The sequence below is a fragment of the Rana temporaria genome, chromosome 9 (genome assembly GCF_905171775.1).
Source record: "Rana temporaria chromosome 9, aRanTem1.1, whole genome shotgun sequence".
NCBI lineage: Eukaryota > Metazoa > Chordata > Amphibia > Anura > Ranidae > Rana > Rana temporaria.
In genome coordinates, this window is record NC_053497.1 from 19,460,742 (window position 1) to 19,486,702 (window position 25,961).

The window sequence follows — 25,961 nt, forward strand, 5'->3', positions numbered from 1 at the left end:
CGAGAAGACCAGATCCCAAAGATGTTCAGTAGGGTTGAGGTCAATTACTGACGTTGGATGAGAAGACCAGATCCCAAAGATGTTCAGTAGGGTTGAGGTCAATTACTGACGTTGGATGAGAAGACCAGATCCCAAAGATGTTCAGTAGGGTTGAGGTTGGGTATGGAAGTTTGATGAGGAAATCTGATCCCAAAGATGTTTAGTAGTAGGATTGAGGTCAGGTATTGATGTTGGACAAGACCTGATCCCAAAGGTGTTCTATCAGGTTGAGGTCAGGGCTCTGTGCAGGACACTTGAGATCCTCCACCCCAAACTCCTCAAACCATGTCTTCATGGACCTGACTTTTTACACTGGGTACATCCTTGCTGGAACAGGAAGGAGTCTGTTAGCACAACTTCAGAAGAGTACAATAGTCCAAAATGTCATTGTATGCTATAACATTACCAGTAGCCTTCACTGAAAGCACTTTTGGAGGGGAGTCAACACACTTTTGACCATATTCTCCACCCCAAACTGAGTTTTCAGACACCCATGTGATTGCGACTCGTGGTTTTCAATTTTTCCAATTTTTTTTTTTTTTGTGGAATGCAACTGAACTGGTTACATTTACATTTGCTTTGACAGTTGTTTATTCACCTAGCCTGTGAACCAGGAAAAATATTTTTGTATACCTAAAAGAATGTATTATTATTTTTTTTTGTTTTACTTGGACGTGTTGCCACACTAACATGCGAATATAAATTTCTTGTAAAGCGGCCCTGTCACTATGCAAATAAATAAAAACCAAAAGCATCTTGGAAACAAAAAATTACTAGTTCTTAGGCCCCTTCCACACGGGGACGGATCCGCTTGCAGCGGCCGGCCAGGTCAGCGGCTAATCTCTCCGCTGAGCCCGGCGGATGACAGGTTCCTCTCTGCTCACTGAGCGGGGAGGGGCTTGTCCAGCGCCGTGTCTCCTATGGAGAGATCGGATAAAAACGGATTGTCAGTTTTTCATCCGATCCGATCCACCATGGACGGATGGTGGCGTATCGGACATGTCACCGCTGACATCCGATGCTCCATAGAGATGTATGGAGCGGCCATTCAAGTCTGCCTGTCAGTTTTTTTTCGGCGGACCTGAACGGCCTTACCTGACCAAGGTGTGGTGACCCCAGTCATTGCTTTCTTACAGTACTACAACCTCTGCTGGTACCAGGGTTGCCACCTCATCCCTTTAACCACTTAACCCCCGGACCATATTGCTGGTCAAAGACCAGAGCACTTTTTGCGTTTCGCGACTGCGTCGCTTTAACTGACAATTGCGCAGTCGTGCTCCCAAACAAAATTGGCGTCCTTTTTTCCCCACAAATAGAGCTTTCTTTTGGTGGTATTTGATCACCTCTGCGGTTTTTAGTTTTTGCGCTATAAACAAAAATAGAGCGACAATTTTGAAAAAAATGAATATTTTTTACTTTTTGCTATAATAAATATCCTCCAAAAATATATAAAAAAAACGTTTTTTTCCCTCAGTTTAGGCCGATACGTATTCTTCTACATATTTTTCGTAAACAAAAATCGCAATAAGCGTTTATTGATTGGTTTGCGCAAAAGTTATAGCGTTTACAAAATAGGGGTTATTTTTATGGCATTTTTATTTAATATTTTTTTTTTTTACTAGTAATGGCGGCAATCAGCGATTTTTATCCGTACTGCGACATTATGGCGGACACTTCGGACACTTTTGACACATTTTTGGGACCATTGGCATTTTTATAGCGATCAGTGCTATAAAAATGCATTGGATTACTATAAAAATGCCACTGGCAGTGAAGGGGTTAACACTAGGGGGCGGGAAAGGGTTTAATTATGTTCCCTGGGTGTGTTCTAACTGTTGGGGGGGTGGCCTCACTAGGGGAAATGACTGATCTTCTGTTCATACATTGTATGAACAGAAGATCAGCATTTCTCTCCCTGACAGGACCGGGAGCTGTGTGTTTACACACACAGCTCCCGGTCCTCGCTCTGTAACGAGCAATCGCGTGTGCCCGGCGGCGTCCTGCGCAGGAGCCGACTTGCCGCCGTAAAACGACGGTGGGCGGTCGGCAAGCAGTTAAAGGGGTTGTAAAGGTTTGTTTTTTACTTTCTAAATTGGTTCCTTTAAGCTAGTGCATTGTTGGTTCACTTACCTTTTCCTTCGATTTCCCTTCTAAATGTTTTTTTTTTCTTTGTCTGAATTTCTCACTTCCTGTTCCTCCTCAGTAAGCTTGCCCCATCATCCGAGCCGTTCTGTCTGGGGGTTAGTCAGCGTGCTCTTCCCCTCCCTTGGGACTACATCCCTGAGAGGACACGCTGTGAACGTTCATGTAGTCCCAAGGGAGGGGGGCGAGCACGCTGACTAACCCCCAGCCAGAACGGCTCGGATGATGGTGGAAAGCTTACTGAGGAGGAACAGGAAGTGAAAAATTCAGACAAAGAAAACATTTTTTAGAAGGGAAATCGAAGGAAAAGGTAAGTGAACCAACAATGCACTGGCTTAAAGCGTTTGTAAAGCATTTTTTTTCCTTCAAAATAACAAACATGTTATACTTGCCTCCACAGTGCAGTTCGTTTTGCACAGAGTGGCCCCGATCCATGTCTTCTGGGGTCCCTCGGCGGCTGTCTCTGGTCCTCCCCGCAATTACTCACCACAGTCATGCGAGAGCTCGCATGGTGGTCAGTAATTGCGGGCACGCTCCCGTGATACAGCGAACGGCCATAGCCGCTCACTGTATCACTCGGCCCCGCCCCTCGGCGCGCCACATCACTGAATGTGATTGACAGCAGCGCCAGCCAATGGCTGCGCTGCTCTCAATCCAGCCGCTCTAGCCAATCAGCGGCCAGGCTGAGCGGCGAAGAGGATCTCGGGACCGAGCGCGGGACCTTCGACGGGTCAGGTAAGTAAAACGGGGGCTCGGGGGGGGGGGGGGGGCGCAACACCAGCTGTTATTTCACCTTAATGCATAATGCTTAATTTTTATTTTTCGATGTGTCTAACGAACCGATGTTAAATCCGACCAGCACCTGCAAACGTTCAACTGGGATAAAAGATTGGGGTATTGGAGTGGTTTCAATTTTACTTATTTGAGCAGTGCACGTTGTGATCATGTATTCCGCTCTATGTACACTACAAATCCCATTGGCCATCTTGGGAGCGAGCAAGAGAGGATTGGAGAACGAACGTAGCCACCCGCTAACAGGAAGTCAGATCTCCAGAGCAGAGATTTGGAGGAGACTGAGTAATAGATGGGCCTTTTCTTCGTTATCCGCTTGCCGTCCGCCTCGCGTAGATTTACGTCGGCAGAATGGCACGGGCAGGCAAAGCAACGTATATACACGTTGCTTTAAACCTGCCTCCTAGCGGGCGCGGCCTCTGTGACCGTGCTCGCGGGACCCACAAACTCGATGATCGGGTCACAGAACGACAGAACAGGGGATGTAAACAAAACATCTCCCTATTCTGCCTAGTGACAGGACAGTGATCGTCTGCTCACTCATCGGGAGCAGCGATCAGTGAAGTGTCGCAGCAAGCCCCGCCCCTAACAGTTAGAATCACTCCCTAGGACACACTTAAAGGAGTTGTAAAGGAATTTTTTTTTTTTTTTGCTGAAATGACTGTTTACAGGGTATAGAGACATAATAGTTAACTGATTCCTTTTAAACATGATTAAAAATAGATAAAAATAAATCATATAATGTACTTGCAGTTTCTAGTTTTGTTTTTGCATGTTTCCTGCTTCTGTGATGTACAGAGCCACAGAGCCAATACAGGGCAGTGATGGTTTGGAAAACGAAACTGATTGGTGCTGAGGGGTTTTAGACACAGTAATCACACCTCCTTGATTAGTGACCATAGAGAGAAAGCTCCCAGTACTGTGGTTATCAGGAAACAGACAACCAGGAAGTGTTCAGAACAGAGAAGGATTAGAGCAACTTGAAAGCAAAAAAATAACAATGAGGACATGAAAACAGCACTGCATTAAGGTAAAGGAAGCTACTAAGATAAAAAAAAAATATATTTTACAAACCCTTTCAGCACCCCTACTGGTTAACCCCTTCACTGCCGGTGTCATTTACACAGTTATCAGTGTATTTTTATAGCACTGATCGCTGTATAAATGTGAATGGTCCCAAAATAGCGCTAACAGTGTCTGATGTGTCCACCATAATGTCGCAATCACGATAAAAATCGCTGATCGCCGACATAACCAGTAAAAAAAAAAAAAAATGCTATGAAACAACCCCTATTTTTGTAGACGCTATAACTTTTGCGCAAACCAATCAAACGCTTATTGCAATTTTTTTTTTTCCAAAAATATGTAGAATACATATCGGCCTAAACTGAAAAAAAAATAGCTTTTTTTTATAAAAAAATTGGGATATTTATTATAGCAAAAAGTACAAAATATTGCTTTTAAAAAAAAATAAAAAATTGTTGCTTTATTTTTGTTTATGGTGCAAAAAATAAAAACCGCAGAGGTGATCAAATAGCACCAAAAGAAAGCTCTATTTGTGGGGAAAAAAGGACGCCAATTTTATTTGGAAGCCACATCGCACGACCGCGCAATTGTCAGTTAAAGCGATGCAGTGCCGAATCGCAAAAAGTGGCCCGGTCATTTGGCAGCCAAATGGTTAAAAATATATACTGAACCCCAGTTTAGTGTCAGGAGGTCGGATGACCCCGGGAAGGACCTCAGAAGCGTCTCCAACTGATCTCAAACACAAGCTAATGTTCTTTAATTATCGGTTAAGTTTGGCTTCATTTTTTTTTAGCTAGCAGTTTTGTTTGCATGCTCTTCCCGTGTCGTTTCTTGATGGACACTGAGCATGTGCTGGCTTGTCAGTTACTGAAATAATGCGGAGAGGAACCTGAAGGAATTTTCCTGGGTCACCTCCAGGATCACACACCTGATAGGTGATCTGTAATACTTGACTGGGCAGGAAATGACGACCAATTGGTGGGCCTCATTCACATACCCCCTCTGGCCACTTTATTAGGTACACCTTGCTAGTACCGGGGGGTTGGACCCGCTATGCCTTCGTTCTTCATGGCATAGATTCATCAAGGTGTTGGAAACGTTCCTTAGGGACTTTGTTCCATAGTAACATGATGACATCACACAGTTGCTGTAGATTTGTCTCTTGATGGAGACCTGGACCTGGGGTACTCTGATTGGGACACTGTTATGAGGAGGGACCCTGATGGGGACTGTCATGCAAGGGGGACTCTGATGTCAGGGGACTATAATGGGGACTGTCCTGTAAGGGGGAACTCTGATGTAAGGGGTTACTGTGATGGGGAGTGTTATGTAAATGGGGACTGTGATAGGGACTGGTATGTAATGAAGGACTCTGGGGCGCTCTGTTGTACAGGGTCTCTGGTGTAAGAGGGGGACTTTCATAGGCACTCTCATGTGAGTGGGACAATGATGGGGACTCTGTTGTAAGGTGGCTATAATTGGGATTGTCATGTAAGGGGGTTACTGTGATGGGGAATGTTATGTAAGGGGGAACTCTGTAAGATGACTAGGATGGGGACTGTTATGTGATGGGGGGCTCTGTTGTACAGGGACTCTGTAAGGGGGGGACTCGTGTAAGAAAGGACTCTGCCAGGGGGACTATGATGGGGACTGGCATGTAAGAGGGGACTCAGGGATTCTGATGCAAGTAGGGAAAATTATAGGTACTCCTGATGTCAGGGGGACTCTGTAAGAGGACTATGCTGGGGACTGTCATGTAATGGGGGACTCTGATGGGGACTTATGTAAGGGGGTGAAGGGGGCTCTGATGTTGGGGGGACTTGGATTGGAACTCTAATTGGGACGCTGGTGTTAGGGGGTACTATGATAGGGAGTGTCGCTTAAGGGAGGACTCTGTAAGAGGATTATGATGGGGATGCTCATGTAAGGGGGTTGGAGGGGGCTTGGATGGGGACTATGATGGGGGACTCTCATGTAAGGGGGCTCTGATGTCAGGAGGACTCTGATGGGGACTCTCATGTAAGGGGGTTGGAGGGTGCTCTAAAGCCAGGTGGACTTGGATGGGGACTATGATGGGGGACTCTCATGTAAGGGGGTTTGAGGGGGCTCTAATGTCAGGAGGACTTGGATGGGGACTCTCATGAATGGGGGTGGAGCAGGCTCTGATGTCAGGGGGACTTGGATGGGGACTCTGATGGGGACTCTCATGTAAGTGGGGTGGAGGGGGCTCTGATGTTAGGGGGACTATGATGGGGACTCTCATGTAAGTGGGGTGGAGGGGGCTCTGATGTCAGGGGGATATGGATGGGCACTATGATGGGGACTCTCATGTAATGGTTGTGGAGGGGGCTCTGATCTCAGGGGGACTTGGATGAGCACTATGATGGGGACTCTCAAGTAAGTGGGGTGGAGGGGGCTCTGATGTTAGGGGGACTATGATGGGGACTCTCATGTAAGTGGGGTGGAGGGGGCTCTGATGTCAGGGGGACTTGGATGGGGAATCTCATGTAAGTGGGGTGGAGGGGGCTCTGATGTCAGGGGGACTTGGATGGGCACTATAATGGGGACTCATGTAAGTGGGGTGGAGGGGGCTCTGATCTCATCTCAGGGGGACTTGGATGGGCACTATGATGGGGACTCTCATGTAAGTGGGGTGGAGGGGGCTCTGATGTCATGGGGACTTGGATGGGGACTCATGTAATGGTTGTGGAGGGGGCTCTGATCTCAGGGGGACTTGGATGGGCACTATGATAGGGGACTCTCATGTAAGTGGGGTTGAGGGGGCTCTGATGTCAGGAGGACTTGGATGGGGACTCTCATGTAAGTGGGGTGGAGGGGGCTCTGATGTCAGGAGGACTTGGATGGGGACTCTCATGTAAGTGGGATGGAGGGGTGCTCTGATGTCAGGGGGACTTGGATGGGGACTCTCATGTAAGTAGGGTGGAGGGGGCTCTGATGTTGGGGGGACTATGATGGGGACTCATGTAAGTAGGGTGGAGGGGCTCTGATGTTCGGGGGACTATGATGGGGACTCATGTAAGTGGGGTGGAGGGGGCTCTGATGTTAGGGGGACTATGATGGGGACTCATGTAAGTGGGGTGGAGGGGGCTCTGATGTCAGGGGGACTTGGATGGGGACTCTCATGTAATGGTTGTGGAGGGGGCTCTGATGTCAGGGGGACTTGGATGGGGACTCTCATGTAAGTGGGGTGGAGGGGCTCTGATGTTAGGGGGACTATGATGGGGACTCATGTAAGTAGGGTGGAGGGGCTCTGATGTTCGGGGGACTATGATGGGGACTCATGTAAGTGGGGTGGAGGGGGCTCTGATGTCAGGGGGACTTGGATGGGGACTCTCATGTAATGGTTGTGGAGGTGGCTCTGATCTCAGGGGGACTTGGATAGGCACTATGATGGGGACTCTCATGTAAGTGGGGTGGAGGGGGCTCTGATGTCAGGGGGACTTGGATGGGGACTCTCATGTAATGGTTGTGGGGGGGGGGCTCTGATGTCAGGGGGACTTGGATGGGGACTCTCATGTAATGGTTGTGGGGGGGGCTCTGATGTTAGGGGGACTATGATGGGGACTCTCATGTAAGTGGGGTGGAGGGGGCTCTGATGTTCGGGGGACTATGATGGGGACTCATGTAAGTGGGGTGGAGGGGGCTCTGATGTTCGGGGGACTATGATGGGGACTCATGTAATTGGGGTGGAGGGGGCTCTGATGTTCGGGGGACTATGATGGGGACTCATGTAAGTGGGGTGGAGGGGGCTCTGATGTTAGGGGGACTATGATGGGGACTCATGTAAGTGGGGTGGAGGGGGCTCTGATGTCAGGGGGACTTGGATGGGCACTATGATGGGGACTCTCATGTAAGTGGGGTGGAGGGGGCTCTGATGTCAGGGGGACTTGGATGGGGACTCTCATGTAATGGTTGTGGGGGGGCTCTGATGTCAGGGGGACTTGGATGGGGACTCCGGTGTAAGAGGAAGCTCTAGTGGGGACTCTAATGTATTGGGGGTTGGGGGTGCTCAAGTTTATTTGGAATTGCTTTGCTGAAGATTTTTTCTTAATCACATCATACTGATTACAACAAATCTCCAAACAAAACGTATTCATTCATTGAAACTTGACTGGTAAGAATAGAATGTTTTCAGGGGAGATGCATGTCGTCTATAGGACGTGGTGAGGTCCGGCGCCCCCTACATTAGGAGACGGCACTGCGTTCTGTCACTGTTGGCTGCGGAAGAGAAGCAGCTTTTTGGAGTCACGCTGAGAAGTGTAAGATCTCATTGGATTAGAAGTGAAGGGAGAATCAGACAAAGAGGATGTTGTGCGTTGGACGCAGCGATCGGCCGTGGCCCCCTCCGAACAAGCGGGCCCTTGTTTTACCTTGGCCAAAAAAAGAAGCTTTGCTCAGCAAAGGTTACAGAGCGAGCCGCAGGCTGAATCCACTGCTGGACCAGATGTGGCGTGTCGTCTACAAGGTCCGTATCCCATCCAGGACAAAGGCAAATGTCTGCAGAAATACACGCTGAGACCAGGATCTCTATAATCCATGAATCCCTGGTATCCGGGACGATTAAAATTACGTGAATGACATTTAGTTGGCTCTGTCCACTGTGTATCATAAACTTGTTTCCACCTTTTTTCTATCCATTGTCATATCTCAGTGATGCTGATTTCCTGCTGCCTCTTTGCAGCCACTTCCTATCTACATGCACTCCAGGCTTCAGCGCTGGCTGCATATGATTCCTGAGCGCAAATTTATTGAGCAAAATCCTGCATGCATGATGACACACAGCGTCGGTGCAGCCTATTGGTTGCCAGGATGCAGGCAGCTCTTGCCACCTAATGTCTTTGGTTGCTAAGACACAGGCGACTCCACCGTAGTTAGGCTGCCAGCAGCTCTTGCTGCCTGATGTCTTATTTTGCTAGAAAGCAGCCAGTTCTTGCTGCCTAACATTCCTGGTTGCCAGGACGCAGGTGGCCATTTCTGCCCAGTGTCTTGGGTTGCTATGATGCAGGCTGCTCCTGTTGCCTAGCATTCTTGGTTGCTAAGATGCTGGCAGCCGTTGCAGGTTAGAGTCCTAGCTTGCAAGTATGCAGGTACTTCTTGCTGCCTAGAACCTTGGTTGCTAGGATGCGGGTGGTTTTTGCTGCCTAGTGTCTTTGCTGCTAGGACACAGGAATGCTCCTGCTGTCCAGCATTCTTGATTGATAGGGCGAAACCAGCCATTGCTGCCCAGTGTCTTGGGATGCAGGTGGCTCCTGTCACCTAGCATCCTTGGTTGCTAAGATGCTGGCAGCCATTGCAGGTTAGAGTCTAGGTTGCTGGGATGCAGGTACCTCTTGCTGCCTAGCACCTTGGTTGCTAAAAAGTGAGCGATATTTGCTGCCTAGTGTCTTAAGCTGCTAGGACACAGGAGGGCTCCATAATTAGGATGCAGCCGGCCATTGCTGCCCAGTGTCTGAGGATGCTAGGATGCAGGTGACTTCTGTCATCTAGCATACTTGGTTGCTAGGATGCAGGTGCCTCATGCTGCCTAGCACCTTGGGTTGCTAGGATGCAGGCGGTTTTTGCTGCCTCGTGTCTTATGCTACTAGGACACAGGAAGGCTCCTGCTTCCCAGCATTCCTGATTGCTAGGGCACAGCTAGCCTTTGCTGCCCAGTGTCTTAGGTTGCTAGGATGCAGGCAGCTTCTGTTGCCTAGCATCCTTGGTTGCTAAGATGCTGGCAGCCATTGCAGGTTAGTGTCTAGGTTGCTAGTATGCAGGTGCTTCTTGCTACCAAGCACCTTGGTTGCTAGAATGCATGCGGCTTTTGCTGCCTAGTGTTATATGCTGCTAGAAGACAGGAGGGCTCCTTCATTGCTAAGGTGCAGGCGGCCATTTCTGCCTAGTGCCTTGGGGTGCAAGGATGTAGGTGGCTCTTGTCGCCAAGCTTCCTTGGTTGCCAAGATGCAGGCAGCCATTGCAGGTTAGAGGTTGCTAGGATGCAGATGCCTCATGCTGCCTAGCACCTTGGTTGCTAGGAAGCAGGCAATTTTCGCTGCCTAGTGTCTTATGCTGCTAGGACACAGGAGGGCTCTTGATTGCTAGGGCACAGCCAGATTTTGCTGCCCAGTGTCTGAGGTTACTAGGATGCAGGCAGCTTCTGTTGCCTAGCATCCTTGGTTACAAAGAGGCTGGCAACCATTTAAGGCTAGAGTCTAGGATGCAGGTGCCACTTGCTGCTTAGTACCTTGGTCGCGGACAGTTTTTGCTGGCTAGTTATGCTGCTAGGATATAGGAGGGCTCCTGTTGCCTAGAATCCTTGGTTGCTAAGATGCAGGCAGCCATTGCAGTTTAGAAGTTGCTGGGATACAGGTGCCTCATGCTGCCTAGCACCTTGGTTGCGGGCAGTTTCTGCTGCCTAGTGTCCTATGCTGCTAGGACACAGGAGGGCTCTTGATTACTAGGATGCAGGTGGCCATTGTGCCTTAGGGTGCTAGGATGTTGGCAGCTCTTGTCGCCTAGAAGCCTTGGTTGCTAAGATGTAGGCTAGGCAGCCATTGCAGGTTGGAGTCCTGGGTTGCTAGGATGCAGGTGCCTCTTGCTGCCTAGCACCTTGGTTGCTAGAATATAGGCGGTTTTTGCTGTCTAGTCTCCTATGCTGCTAGGACACGTAGCATTCTTGATTGCCCCCTATTGACTTGAATATAAAAATCAAGCCACATTGACTGCAATGCAAAATTGCCAGCCACATTAATTACATTTAAATAAAAAATGACGCGTTTTGGCAAAGTGCGTCGTAAATTTTTAGTTTCTGCACCAGCATTTTCATTTTAAGGCACCACTAATTTTGCTTTTTCAGGAGCATAATGCAAAGGGCAATATTGGATTCATGTTGTGGCCACCTATCTCTGACATGGCGCGTGCCTTTGATTTGTGGTCGTACGTTGCTGACACAAAGGGTTAATGTTCCGGACGCAGCAGACGGAACCTGAATTTCCACCCTGGCCGGATTTTGACCTCCTGTGAAGTGTTGCTGGAAAATCCTGTGTGGTGTTCCTGTGTCCTCCACCGGCGTCTGATCAAAGAGCGCGACACACGTACCAACCTACTGGAGAGGAAAAATAACACTTTTTTTTTCTTTTTCAGGAATAACTCTATTTAAATATTTTTTTTTCCAGGAATATTTTTTTTTTTTTTTTTGTATATGTATTGAAAATCGAATCAAAGGTCACTAGAAATCCCCCCTATTAATTCACACAGTCTAATGAGGGGAAATTACCCTTCCTTCCTGACTAAATGGTTATCGCGTCCTCTCCTTGCGTCCCGCGTCACTTTGCGAAAATCCCATTAGGAGATGTTTGTAGGTTCTTTCCAAGGATCCTTTTTTTTTTTATGGTGATGTTCCCAGAATTGAATAATTGGCAATAACAACAATATTGTTTATGTTCTTCATCACTTTCACCCATCCGTGCCTTTAACTGCCGCAAAGAGGGATTCACCATTTTAGGGCACTTTTGATCTAAAATTTGAGATTTATCATTAAAGTAACTTGTCTTTTTTTTTTTTTTATTTCAACAGTATAAAAATGTCTTCTAAGTTGTATGCATGGTTCGTCACAGTGCCACCCATTGTGAATTACCCCAATACACATTGTACAGTAGAGCCCAATGCACAACATATTATACATACCATGGGCCAGATTCAGAGAGATCGGCGTATCTTTAGAGCGGCGTAGCGCATCTGATATGCGCTACGCCGACGTAACATAGAGAGGCTCGTACTGTATTCACAAAGCACTTGCTCCCTTTCTTACGTTGCGCCGGCGTAACGTAAAATGGCCGGCGTAAGCCTGCCTAATTCAAAGTAGCAAGGCAGTGGGCGTGTAGTATTATAATGAAGCGTGACCCCATGTAAATGCATGGCCGAACGAACGCTCAGAATCACGTCGCAAATATTCCCTAAGATACGTCGGCTCAATGCTTTCGACGTGAACGTAACATACGCCCAGCCCCATTCACGTACGACTTGCGTAAATGTTGTAAAATACGACGCTGTTCCCGCGCCCATACCTTAACATGACTTACCCCTGCTTTATGAGGGGTAACTTTACGACGGACGTACGCCTTGCGTAAACGACGTAGCTTACTGCGACAAGCGCAACTACGTTCGTAAATTGGCGTATCTAGCTCATTTACATATTCGACGCGTAAATCAACGGTAGCGGCCAGCGTAAATATTCACCCAAGATACGACGGCGTAAGGAGACTTGCGTCGGTCGGATCAAGCAGAAATTCAGGCGTATCTGGTTTCCTGAATACAGCGCATAGATACGACGGCGCATACTACAACTTACGCGGCGTATCAACAGATACGTCGGCGTAAGTTGTCTGTGAATCTGGCCCCATGTGTTGTGGTACGCTAAATAAAAAAAATAAGTGTTTCTATTATCCGTTGTTAAAATTAAGAGGAATTGGTGTGTGTGTGTGTGTGTATAAAAGAACCCTCTTAGGAATTGTTAATAGTTGTGGTGAGTTTGCAGCCCATTCATAATAAACGCATGCCATAATCTTTGTTAAAGCCTATGTGCAACAAGCAGAAGATTTTACCCTCTTCATGACTGGGCCATTTTTTGCGATATGGCACAGCGTTGCTTTAACTGACAATTGCGCGACAATTGAGACGTTGTACCCAAATAAAATTGACACCCCCACTTAAAATTAGAGCTTTATTTTGGTGGCATCTGATGTTGCCCCCCCCCGAGCCCCGTTATACTTACCTAACCCCTCGAAAGTCCTGCCCGGTCCCGATATTCTCTTCGCCGCTCAGCCTGGCCGCTGATTGGCTAGCGCGGATGGATTAAGAGCAGCGCAGCCATTGGCTGGCGCTGCTGTCAATCACATCCAGTGACTCGCAGCGGGGCGGGGCCGAGTGATGCAGTGAGCGGCTATGGCTGCTCGCTGTATCACGGGAGCGCGCCCGCAATTACTGACCATCATGTGAGCTCTCGCATGACTGTGGTGACTAATTGCGGGGAGGACCGCGACAGCCGCCGAGGGACCCCAGAAGACGTGGATCGGGGCCACTCTGTGCAAAATGAACTGCACGGTGGAGGTAAGTGTGACGTGTTTGTTATTTAAAAAAATCCTTTACAAACCCTTTAAGCTAAAAAAACACTGAGGGTTTAATATGACTAAAACTTTCCAGCAAACTTTTATCTAAAGCATTCCTGGAATATTTTTGCAGGAGACGATCTGTCCCTTAAATCACCCAACAATGTAATGGGTTCTGCAGATTCCACCATTGACTTGGGTCATCCTCTGACTCAGAGATGGTTTGAGGATTCGGGATGCTCTTGTGTGTTCCCTCTGTTCTGGCGAGAGGCCTTGGAGGATCGCGCCGTACAAACCCTAAATGAGAACCAGCTTCTGTAATCCTCAGTGATTTGTAGTGGTGAACGCCACCGGTCTGTGGTACGTAGAAGGAAACCCCTCCACTATCTTCCAGGCTCAGAGATGGAATCAAACCTCTTAAGTCTAGATAATGACCGATTTCCTGTGTTCCCTAATGCCGTACAAGGCGCCTCTGTCAGGGAAAGTGTTGGAGTCCTTCGAAGAACCACCCACACCGAGAGCACAATGTGAGCTGAACTCGTGCCTGTGGATATGTCAGGCCTTCATCACCACATGTGCTGTCCATATGCCGAGAACTTGGAAGCCTTCCCGATTGGACAGATCGCTTGTTTTTCCTTTCTGCTGCTTATGGTAGCGGTTATCTGCCATGCTGTGTTCAGATATTAAAGTGTTTGTTCTCATTTTGTCCTGACTATCGGGAAACCCCATATGCTGACTCAGATAAAATATTTCAACATCTCCTATACTTGTTTGTAGGGGTTCACTGAATGGTTTTTTTTTTATGCCGAAGATGAAAAGTACACTAGGCCGAAAAGCGAAAAGTACACTAGGCTGAAAACCGAAAATGAAAAATACACTAGGACGAAAACCGATGCCGAAAATGAAAAATACACTAGGCCGAAAACCGAAAATGCACTAGGCCGAAAATGACAAAAACACTAGGCGAAAATGAAAAATACACTAGGCCGAAAATGAAAAATACACTAGGCCGAAAACCGAAAATAAAAAATACACTAGGGCGAAAACCAAAAATGAAAAATACACTAGGACGAAAACCGATACCGAAAATGAAAAATACACTAGGCCGAAAACCAAAAATGAAAATTGCACTAGACCGAAAACCGATACCAAAAATGACTATATATTTTAACCGCTTGCCGAATGCCCGCCGCAGTTTTACTGTGGCAGGTTGAATGAATGAATGATTTGTATAGCGCGCTACACATGCAAACTGAATCGCCTCTAGGCGCTTTTTGCAGCCAGTGTCTTCCTGGCTGGTGTGGTCATTTTACCCCGTAGGATCTTGACACGCCTGTATAACGTGATTTCGCTCTGTGGCCACTAGGAGCGTGTGCTCCCCTGCTCGCCCCCGGTGCCTATGCGAGTGCCCGGCAGGCGCGATGACCTCCGGGCACCCGCGATCGCTCGTGACAGAGCGAGAACCGGGAGCTGTGTGTAAACACACAGCTCCCGGTTCTTTCAGGGGAAGAAATGACTGATTGCTGTTCATACAAACTACAGTGTTCAGTGTTCTGGACGGTGGTCTGAGGGGAGGCCTGTAATGCACAGTATTCTCAATCCCTGCCCTTCACATCACAGTACTCTCCCCCCCCCTTTACATCAGTGTTCTCGATCCCTGTCCTTCACCCCCCTTTTCATCACATTCCCTCCTTTACCTTGATATCCTCATCCCCTTTCACATCACAGTACCCCCCTTTTACATCACACACCCCCTTTGTATCATTGTCCTCAGTCCCCACCCCTTCACATCACAGTAGCCCCGCCCCCACCCCTCCCTTTTACATTGCACTTCCTATTTACATCAGTGTTGAGTCTCTGCCCTTTCCATCACAGTACCCCCCCGTTACACTTTACATCTGTGTCCTAGGCCCCCACTTCCTTTTCATTACATCTCCTCACAGCACCCCCCTACCACATTTACATCAGTGTTCTCAATCCCTGCCCTTCACATGACCGTACCCTCCTGTTCATCGCATGCCCTCCTTTACATCAGTATCCTCACCTCCCCCCCTTTACATCACAGTACCCCCCTTTACATCACACTCCCGCCCCTCCTTTACATTTTGTATCCTCATCCCCCCCCTTTGCATAACCCCCCCTCCTTCACATCAGTATCCTCACCTCCCCCTCTTCACATCACAGTACCCCCCTTTACATCACACTCCCGCCCCTCCTTTACATTTAGTATCCTCACCCCCCCCCTTTACATCACCCCCCTTACTTCACATTAGTATCCTCATCCCCCCCCTTTACATCACCCCCCCCTACTTCACATTAGTATCCTCACCCCCCCCTTTACATCACCCCCCTTACTTCACATTAGTATCCTCATCCCCCCCCTTTACATCACCCCCCCTACTTCACATTAGTATTCTCATCCCCCCCTTTACATCACCCCCCCTTCTTTAGTATCATCACCCCCCTCCTTTACGTTAGTATTTTCAACCCCCTTTACATCACAGTACCCCCCCTTACACTGCATCCCCACTTTACATCAGTGTTCTCATACCTCCCTTTACATCACATCCCCTGCTTTAGTATCCTCATCCCCCCCCTTTACATCACCCCCCCCTTCTTTACATTAGTATCCTCATCCCCCTTTACATCACCCCCCCTCCTTTAGTATCCTCATCCCCCTTTACATCACCCCCCTCCTTTAGTATCCTCACCCCCCCTTTACATCACCCCCCTCCTTTAGTATCCTCACCCCCCCTTTACATCACCCCCCCCTCCTTTAGTATCCTCATCCCCCTTTACATCACCCCCCCTCCTTTACATTTGTATCCTCATCTCCCCCCCTTTTATATCACCCCCCCTCCTTTACATTCGTATCCTCATCCCCCCTTTACATCACAGTACCCCCCCCACCCTTTACACTGCATCCCCACTTTACATCAGTGTTCTCATACCTCCCTTTACATCACATCCCCTGCTTTAGTATCCTCATCGCCCCCCTTTACATTAGTATCCTCACCCCCCCCCCCATTACATCACCCCCCCCTCCTTTAGTATCCTCACCCCCCCCACTACATCACCCCCCCTCCTTTAGTATCCTCACCCCCCCTTTACATCACCCCCCCTCCTCCTTTACATTAGTATCCTCATCCCCCCCTTTATATCACCCCCCCCCTCCTTTACATTCGTATCCTCATCCCCCCTTTACATCACCCCCTCCCTCCTTTACGTTAGCATTTTCAACCCCCTTTACATCACAGTACCCCCCCCCCCCCCCCCACACACACACACATTGCATCCCCACTTTACATCAGTGTTCTCATACCTCCCCTTACATCACATCCCCTCCTTTACATCAGCGTACAACTGTATTTTTTATAGTTCGGATTATGAAAAGTGTTCTAGTCTGTCCCAACTCCCGTAACTGTCACTTTTGCTGGACAGCTCGGCCTGCAAGTAGTTTTTAAATGGCATTCCATTTAATCTTTCACCTGCATTCCAGCCCCCGGTCCTGCTGACATGGTCTGATGTAAAGGCTCGTCATTGTATTGATAGGGGAACCCGTTCTACTCGTCGCATGTTCCAATACTCGCACCTAATCTTTATATATCATCTCCTGCCCTCTGTCACCTATGTGCAAATATCCTGCATTGGCTCTTGTAAGACGGGTTTCTGAGACTTCAAGCAGTTCAAGTTTATGGGCCAGTCAACCTAAGCAACATATTTATTTTTTATCCAGTTTATTGAAGAACATGTTAGACATACACCGAAGCTACATAAACAATCTGGTACATTTACAAGCAAAATAAACCATAAGGCCTTGTACACACGATAGGTTAACCAGAGGACAACGGTCTGATGGACCGTTTTCATCGGTCAAAACCGATCGTGTGTGGGCCCCATAGGTTATTTAACCACTTAAGCCCCGGACCATTTTGTTGCTAAATGCCCAGGCCAGGTTTTGCGATTCGGCACTGCGTCGCTTTAACAGACAATTGCGTGGTCGTGCGACGTGGCTCCCAAACAAAATTGGCGTCCTTTTTTCCCCACAAATAGAGCTTTCTTTTGGTGGTATTTGATCACCTCTGCGGTTTTTATTTTGTGCGCTATAAACAAAAATAGAGCGACAATTTTGAAAAAAATGCAATATTTTTTACTTTTTGCTGTAATAAAGATCCTCCAAAAACATATATAAAAAAAAAAATTTCCTCAGTTTAGGCCGATACGTATTCTTCTACATATTTTTGGTAAAAAAAATCGCAATAAGCGTTTATCGATTTGGTTTGCGCAAAATTTATAGCGTTTACAAAATAGGGGATAGTTTTATTGCATTTTTATAATTTTTTTTTTTTTTTACTACTAATGGCGGCGATCAGCGATTTTTTTTTTCGTGACTGCGACATTATGGCGGACACTTCGGACAATTTTGACACATTTTTGGGACCATTGTCCTTTTCACAGCAAAAAATGCATTTAAATTGCATTCTTTATTGTGAAAATGACAGTTGCAGTTTGGGAGTTAACCACAGGGGGCGCTGTAGGAGTTATGTTTCACCTAGTGTGTGTTTACAACTGTAGGGGGGTGTGGCTGTAGGACTGACGTCATCGATCGAGTCTCCCTATAAAAGGGATCACACGATCGATGCAGCCGCCACAGTGAAGCACGGGGAAGCCGTGTTTACATACGGCTCTCCCCGTTCTTCAGCTCCGGGGAGCGATCGCGAGGGGGCGGCTATAAACGAATAGCCGCGCAGTCGTCCCGGATCGCTCCCCGCGGGTATCCGACCGCCACGTGTAGCCATTCTGTGGACGTACATGTACATGCGGCGATCGGCAACCGGTTAACCATCGGTTAAAAAAAAGCCAACTTGCTTTAAATTTAACCGATGGATTCCTAACCGATAGGACAAAACCGATCGTTAGTAGGCCCAGCCATCGGTTAAATGGCCGCGCATGCTCAGAATCAAGTCGACGCATGCTTGGAAGCATTGAACTTCGTTTTTTTCAGCACGTCGTTGTGTTTTACGTCACCGCGTTCTGACAGGATCGTTTTTTTAACCTATGGTGTGTAGGCGCGACGGACCATCGGTCAGCTTCATCGGTTAACCGATGAAAACGGTCCATCAGACCGTTCTCATCGGCTGGACTGATCTTGTGTACGAGGCTTAAGATTGCGCATTCTGCATATACATCATATACATTTCTTGACCCTCTGAGCATGTCTCCCGCCCGGCTCTGTGTTGGGCTGCCAGGGCCCTCAGAAGGCCCAATCATCAAACATACATCCTGTGCAGGTGATCAACATATTTTTAGTCTGCGTGGGTTTCCTTCTCGTTCCAAAGACATGCTGGTAGGTTCATTTTCTCCTGTTTACTTTACAGATGGAGGAAAGCGAAGGTTCACGTGGGTTAGGGCTCTTTCACACGGGCGGACCATTGAGGTCCGCCTGGCAGTTTTTTAGGCGGACCTGAACGGGCTCCTCTATGGAGCCACGCATGTCAGCGGTGACATGCCCGCTGACAAACTACTTTTCCATCCGTCTATCGGATCGGGTGAACACGGACAGATGGTCCATGTTCATCCGATCCCCCTGATAGGGGAGAGCGGAGAAAAGACAGGGCGGTTCTTGCACAGCGTGCGGGGACCGCCCTGTCATCCGCCGGCTCAGCAGGGATCAACGGAGCGATCCCCGCTGAGCAAGCGGAGGTTCACGGGGCGGATCATTACTGATCCGCCCCATGTGAAAGGGGCCTAAATGTCCCTCCCTCACGGTTTTCGTCAATTGATGAAAATGTAGGGTAATATGCCGCAAATTATGGTGAAAAGGTTTTCATCTAATAAGTTAAAGCGGAGTTCCACCCAAAAGTGTAACTTGCGCTTAATCCACTCCTCGCCCCCTTACATGCCACATTTGGCATGTAATTTTTTTGGGGGGGGAGTGGGGGCTTCAGGAGGAGTGGGACTTCCTGTCCCACATCCTCCTTCCGCCAAAGGGGCTGCTAAGGCGATACGTCATATCGACTTTTGGCAGCCCCTCCCTGTAAGCGATCGCCTGGGACACGTAACAGGTCCCAAGCGATCGCCTGTCCAATCGGATGGCGCAGCGCCGCTCGCGCGTGCCCGGCCGTGAAGCCGAAAGCTGTCACGGCCGGGTGCCCACACTTAGAATGAAGACGCCAGCCGGAGAGGGGGGGAGAGGAGCGGCGCTCCGGCTGGCGCGTCGCTGGAACGTGGAGCAGGTGAGTGTATGTTAAAAGCCAGCAGCTACAATTTTTGTAGCTGCTGACTTTTAATAAACATTTAACACTGGCGACAGAGGGCTGGGAGTTGATTAGCTTCATTGTAAGGCCCCATGCACACAAGAAGCAAATGCAAACACATGTAAACTCAAGTTTTCAAAGGCAAAAACCGGCGTTTAAAACGCCTGTTTTTGCCGCGTTTCGCCGCGTTTGCGGCTATCAGCGCTCAACGTTTGCGTCTGAACCCAAAATTTTGCGTCTGAAAAAACGAGCCTAAACCCAACTGCTTTAAAACGCAAAAAAACGTGAATGTGTGCATGGACATATAGGATAACAATAAATGTGTTCAGGGGCAGTTGAAAAAAATGCCCAAATGCCTCTGAACTCGAGTTTACCAGCGTCTCGTGTGCATGGGGCCTAAGAAGCTCACAGTGTGCAGTGAAATCAGAGGAAGCCATTTCAGTCCAGGAGAGGAGCCGGGATAACTGTGCAAGACTGGGGTCAGAACCCTTTCACGCCTGAATATTCAGTTGCGGTGCGTTTACTACATTTTACCACGTAGGCTGTTATTGTAATTGTTATAGCGCACAATTACTACACCTTACTGCAACGCATATTAAAGCCAGTCTAATGGGTAATCTGTGGCAGCATTTGTGGCATTATAGTGCGATGGACCCACAGAAAAGGTTGTCCGGTGCGTTGGGGGTCACACCAGTCGCGTTGGTCACACTTGCACTGTCTGGGAAGCGGTTCCTTATTTAGCTCTCGTCTATGAATGTCTCCATTCAGCTCGGTGTCCAGGGGCCCCTTCTCAATAGGGCTTTTCATTGCCGTGTGGATAGAGGGGGCGAGGGATCTCTGTCATGGAGGGGAGGGATTCTAACCCTCATTGGATTTGCTCTGTAGCTGTGTGTCGGCTTTATCACCCTTCACCCCGAACCCCCACAGTGCTTGAGGCGGCCCTGCTAACCCTTTCACTGCTGGAAAGGCAATACCAACAGTCTAAGGGAAAGGTCCACTGCCACATATTGTATTCTGGTTCAGTGGGAAGAATGTCTCTTACATTGGTGGTCAGTGGGAAGAATGTTCCTTACATTGGTGATCAGTGGGAAGAATGTCCCTTACATTGGTGGTCAGTGGGAAGAATGTCCCTTACATTGGTGATCAGTGAGAAGAATGTTCCTTACATTGGTGATCAGTGGGAAGAATGTCCCTTACATTGGTGATCAGTGAGAAGAATGTTCCTTACATTGGTGGTCAGTGGGAAGAATGTCCCTTACATTGGTGATCAGTGAGAAGAATGTTCCTTACATTGGTGATCAGTGGGAAGAATGTCCCTTACATTGGTGATCAGTGGGAAGAATGTTCCTTACATTGGTGATCAGTGAGAAGAATGTCCCTTACATTGGAGATCAGTGGGAAGAATGTTCCTTACATTGGTGATCAGTGAGAAGAATGTTCCTTACATTGGTGATCAGTGGGAAGAATGTCCCTTACATTGGTGATCAGTGGGAAGAATGTTCCTTACATTGGTGATCAGTGAGAAGAATGTTCCTTACATTGGTGATCAGTGGGAAGAATGTCCCTTACATTGGTGATCAGTGGGAAGAATGTCCCTTACATTGGTGATCAGTGGGAAGAATGCTCCTTACATTGGTGATCAGTGAGAAGAATGTCCCTTACATTGGTGATCAGTGAGAAGAATGTCCCTTACATTGGTGATCAGTGAGAAGAATGCTCCTTACATTGGTGATCAGTGGGAAGAATGTTCCTTACATTGGTGGTCAGTGGGAAGAATGTCCCTTACATTGGTGATCAGTGGGAAGAATGTCCCTTACATTGGTGATCAGTGGGAAGAATGTTCCTTACATTGGTGATCAGTGGGAAGAATGCTCCTTACATTGGTGATCAGTGGGAAGAATGTCCCTTACATTGGTGATCAGTGGGAAGAATGTTCCTTACATTGGTGATCAGTGAGAAGAATGTCCCTTACATTGGTGATCAGTGAGAAGAATGCTCCTTACATTGGTGATCAGTGGGAAGAATGCTCCTTACATTGGGGGTTATTGGGAAGAATGTCTCTTACATTGGTGATCAGTGAGAAGAATGTCCCTTACATTGGTGATCAGTGGGAAGAATGTTCCTTACATTGGTGATCAGTGGGAAGAATGTCCCTTACATTGGTGATCAGTGAGAAGAATGTCCCTTACATTGGTGATCAGTGAGAAGAATGTTCCTTACATTGGTGGTCAGTGGGAAGAATGTTCCTTACATTGGTGATCAGTGGGAAGAATGTCCCTTACATTGGTGATCAGTGGGAAGAATGTTCCTTACATTGGTGATCAGTGAGAAGAATGTCCCTTACATTGGTGATCAGTGAGAAGAATGTCCCTTACATTGGTGATCAGTGAGAAGAATGTCCCTTACATTGGTGATCAGTGGGAGGAATGCTCCTTACATTGGTGATTAGTGAGAAGAATGTTCCTTACATTGGTGATCAGTGGGAAGAATGATCCTTACATTGGTGATCAGTGGGAAGAATGTTCCTTACATTGGTGATCAGTGGGAAGAATGTCCCTTACATTGGTGATCAGTGGGAAGAATGTTCCTTACATTGGTGATCAGTGGGAAGAATGTCCCTTACATTGGTGATCAGTGGGAAGAATGTCCCTTACATTGGTGATCAGTGGGAAGAATGCTCCTTACATTGGTGATCAGTGGGAAGAATGTCCCTTACATTGGTGATCAGTGGGAAGAATGTTCCTTACATTGGTGATCAGTGGGAAGAATGTCCCTTACATTGGTGATCAGTGGGAAGAATGTTCCTTACATTGGTGATCAGTGGGAAGAATGCTCCTTACATTGGTGATCAGTGGGAAGAATGTACCTTACATTGGTGATCAGTGGGAAGAATGCTCCTTACATTGATGGACTATGCCCCTGCATAACTGTCCCCTTGTGTACAAAGCCATCTCCATAAAGACATGGTTTGACCAGTTTGGTGAGAAAATCAAGAGTCCTGCACAGACTCCTGACCTCAACCCTACTCAAAACCTTTAAAGAATTGAAGCTCTGATCTTCTCACAAATGGGCACAGATTCTCCAAAATCATGTGGATAGCCTTCCCATAGCCACATAGAGGAGCCAATTCCATAATAATGGACACCGATTGGGAAAGGGATGTCCAGCAAGCTGATAGGTGTGATTGGTGTCCACGCACGTTTGTCCTTATAGCATCTCTGCATACAAATCATCACATCTATACTTCTAGGAATGTATATTGTTTAAAACCTCCCGATCCTCTCACTATGAATATTGTACTCGGCCTCTTTCACGTGCAGAACTTCCTATTCTCCGTGGTCATGGGACTTGTTCCCTTTTTGCATTTATTTCTAGCAATATGTAAACAGTTGGGACCATTGTGCTTACTATAGTTGGCTCAGTGGCTGGCAGTTATGCTTTTCAATGAAAAACAAAGACTCGGAGTATCTTAGTCCCTTTTTTTTTTTTTTTTTTTTATGTAGCGTTTGGCGACCAAACATCAAATTGAAAATCAGCCATGCATTTTGATGGGTAATCAAAGGTTCCACAAGCAAATCTCAAGCAAAAACGCTATACGTCACCTCGCCCAGCAGCCAATAGGGGCACGCGCGCGCCCCCCGCTCGCTCCCGTGCTCAGCGGGCGCGATCGCTTGTTACAGAGCGGGGACCGGGAGCTGTGTGTGTAAACACACAGCTCCCGGTCCTGTCAGGGGGACAAATGATGGATCGTCTGTTCATACAAAGTATGAACAGAAGATCAGTCATTTCCCCTAGTCAGTCCACAGTCTACAGTTAGAACACACCCAGGGAACATACTTAACCCCTTCCCCGCCCCCTAGTGTTAACCCCTTCACTGCCAGTGGCATTTTTATAGTAATCCAATGCATTTTTATAGCACTGACCGCTATAAAAATGCCAATGGTCCCAAAAATGTGTCAAAAGTGTCCAAAGTGTCCGCCATAATGTCACAGTACCGAAAAAAAAATCCAGGGCTGTGGAGTCGGAGGAAATTTTGGGTGCCTGGAGTCGGAGGAAATTTTGGGTGCCTGGAGTCGGAGGAAATTTTGGGTACCTGAAGTCGGAGGAAATTTTGGGTACCCGGAGTCGGAGGAAATTGTGTGTACCTGGAGTCGGAGGAAAAATTGTGTGTACCTGGAGTCGGAGGAAATTGTGTGTACCTGGAGTCGGAGGAAATTGTGTGTACCTGGAGTCGGAGGAAATTGTGTGTACCTGGAGTCGGAGGAAATTGTGTGTACCTGGAGTCGGAGGAAATTGTGTGTACCTGGAGTCGGAGGAAATTGTGTGTACCTGGAGTCGGAGGAAATTGTGTGTACCTGGAGTCGGAGGAAATTGTGTGTACCTGGAGTCGGAGGAAATTGTGTGTACCTGGAGTCGGAGGAAATTGTGTGTACCTGGAGTCGGAGGAAATTGTGTGTACCTGGAGTCGGAGGAAATTGTGTGTACCTGGAGTCGGCAAACAGTACTCCGACTCCTACTAAATTTAGATTGTCGGAACATTTAGGAATCAAAACATTTATCTACCGACTCCACAGCCCTGAAAAAATCACTGATCGCCGCCATTACTAGTAAAAAAAAAAAAAATTAATAAAAATGCCATAAAACTACCCCCTATTTTGTAAACGCTATAACTTTTGCGCAAACCAATCAAACGCTTATTGCAATTTTTTTTTACGAAAAATAGGTAGAAGAATACGTATCGGCCTAAACTGAGGGAATTTTTTTTTTTATATATATATTTTTGGGGGATATTTATTATAGCAAAAAGTAAAAAATAATTTTTTTTTTTAAAAATTGTCGCTCTATTTTTGTTTATAGCGCAAAAACTAAAAACCGCAGAGGTGATCAAATACCACCAAAAGAAAGCTCTATTTGTGGGGAAAAAAGGACGCCAATTTTGTTTGGGAGCCACGTCGCATGACCGCGCAATTGTCTGTTAAAGCGACGCAGTGCCGAATCGCAAAAAGTGCTCTGGTCTTTGACCAGCAATATGGTCCGGGGGTTAAGTGGTTAACAAATGAAACCACCAAGCTACTTATTTACTCCTTATTATCCATTGCCTTGACTATTGCAACTCCCTTCTCATAGGCCTACCTCTTCATTGGATATCCCCTCTTCAGTCTATCATGAATAGTGCTGCCAGACGACTCCACCAATCCCTACACTGGCTCCTGATCGTCCAGCAAATTAGATTCAAAATATTAATAACATACAAAACCAATCACAACGCTGCCCCGAGCTCCATCACCAATCTTATCTCCAAATATCACCCAAACCGTCCTCTCCACTCAAGACCTGCTACTCTCAAGCTCCTTTGTCTCCTCCTCCCATGCTTGTCTCCAGGATTTCTCAAGAGCCTCTCCCATCCTCTGGAATTATCTACCTCAACCTTTTCGGCTATCTCCTACTCTAGCTTCCTTTAGGCAATTCCTGAAAACTCATCTCTTCAGGGAAGCCTATCACGCCTCCAACTAATCTTTTTTTACCACTTCCATCAGCTCATTCCCCACAGTTACAACCCTTTGTACCACCTGCCCCACCCTATTGGATTGTAAGCTCTTTTGAGCAGGACCCTCCTAATCCTCTTGTATTTTATTGTACTGTAACTGTATTGTCTTCCTTTTATATTGTATAGCGCTGCGTTATCTATTGGTGCTATATGAATCCTGAATAATAACTGGATGTGGGAATCTTCCACTGGAATGGGGAAATGGTCTACTGGAATGGGGGGAATGTTTTACGGGAATGAGGGTACATTTTTTACTGGAAAGGGGGGAATGTTTTACTGGAAAGGGGGCAATGTTTTACTGGAATGGGGGGAATGTTTTACTAGATGGGGGCAATTTTTTACTGGAATGGGGGGAATGTTTTACGGGAATGGGGGGAATGTTTTACGGGAATGGGGGGAATGTTTTACTGGAATGGGGGGAATGTTTTACTGGAATGGGGGGAATGTTTTACTGGAATGGGGGAATGTTTTACTGGAATGGGGGGAATGTTTTACTGGAATGGGGGGAATGTTTTACTGGAATGGGGGAATGTTTTACTGGAATGGGGGGAATGTTTTACTGGAATGGGGGGAATGTTTTACGGGAATGGGGGGAATGTTTTACGGGAATGGGGGTACATTTTTTACGGGAATGGGGGGAATGTTTTACTGGAATGGGGGGAATGTTTTACTGGAATGGGGGGAATGTTTTACTGGAATGGGGAAAATCTTTTACTGGAATGGGGGAAATTTTTTACTGGAATGGGGGGAATGTTTTACTAGATGGGGGAATGGTGTACTGGGATGGTGAGAAATGTTTTACTAGATGGGGGAAATGTTTTTCTGGGATGGTGGGAAATGGTCTACTGGGATGGTGGGAAATGGTCTACTGGGATGGTGGGAAATGGTCTACTGGGATGGTGGGAAATGGTCTACTGGGATGGTGGGAAATGATCTACTGGGATGGTGGGAAATGATCTACTGGGATGGTGGGAAATGTTTTTCTGGGATGGTGGGAAATGTTTTTCTGGGATGGTGGGAAATGTTTTTCTGGGATGGTGGAATGGTGTA

General features: G+C 47.3%; 1 protein-coding gene across 3 annotated transcripts in view; it reads left to right on the forward strand.

The window, feature by feature from the left end:
* OPHN1 (oligophrenin 1) overlaps positions 1–25,961 on the forward strand; it is a 234,765-nt gene that overhangs the window by 42,782 nt on the left and 166,022 nt on the right. The window lies entirely within an intron of this gene.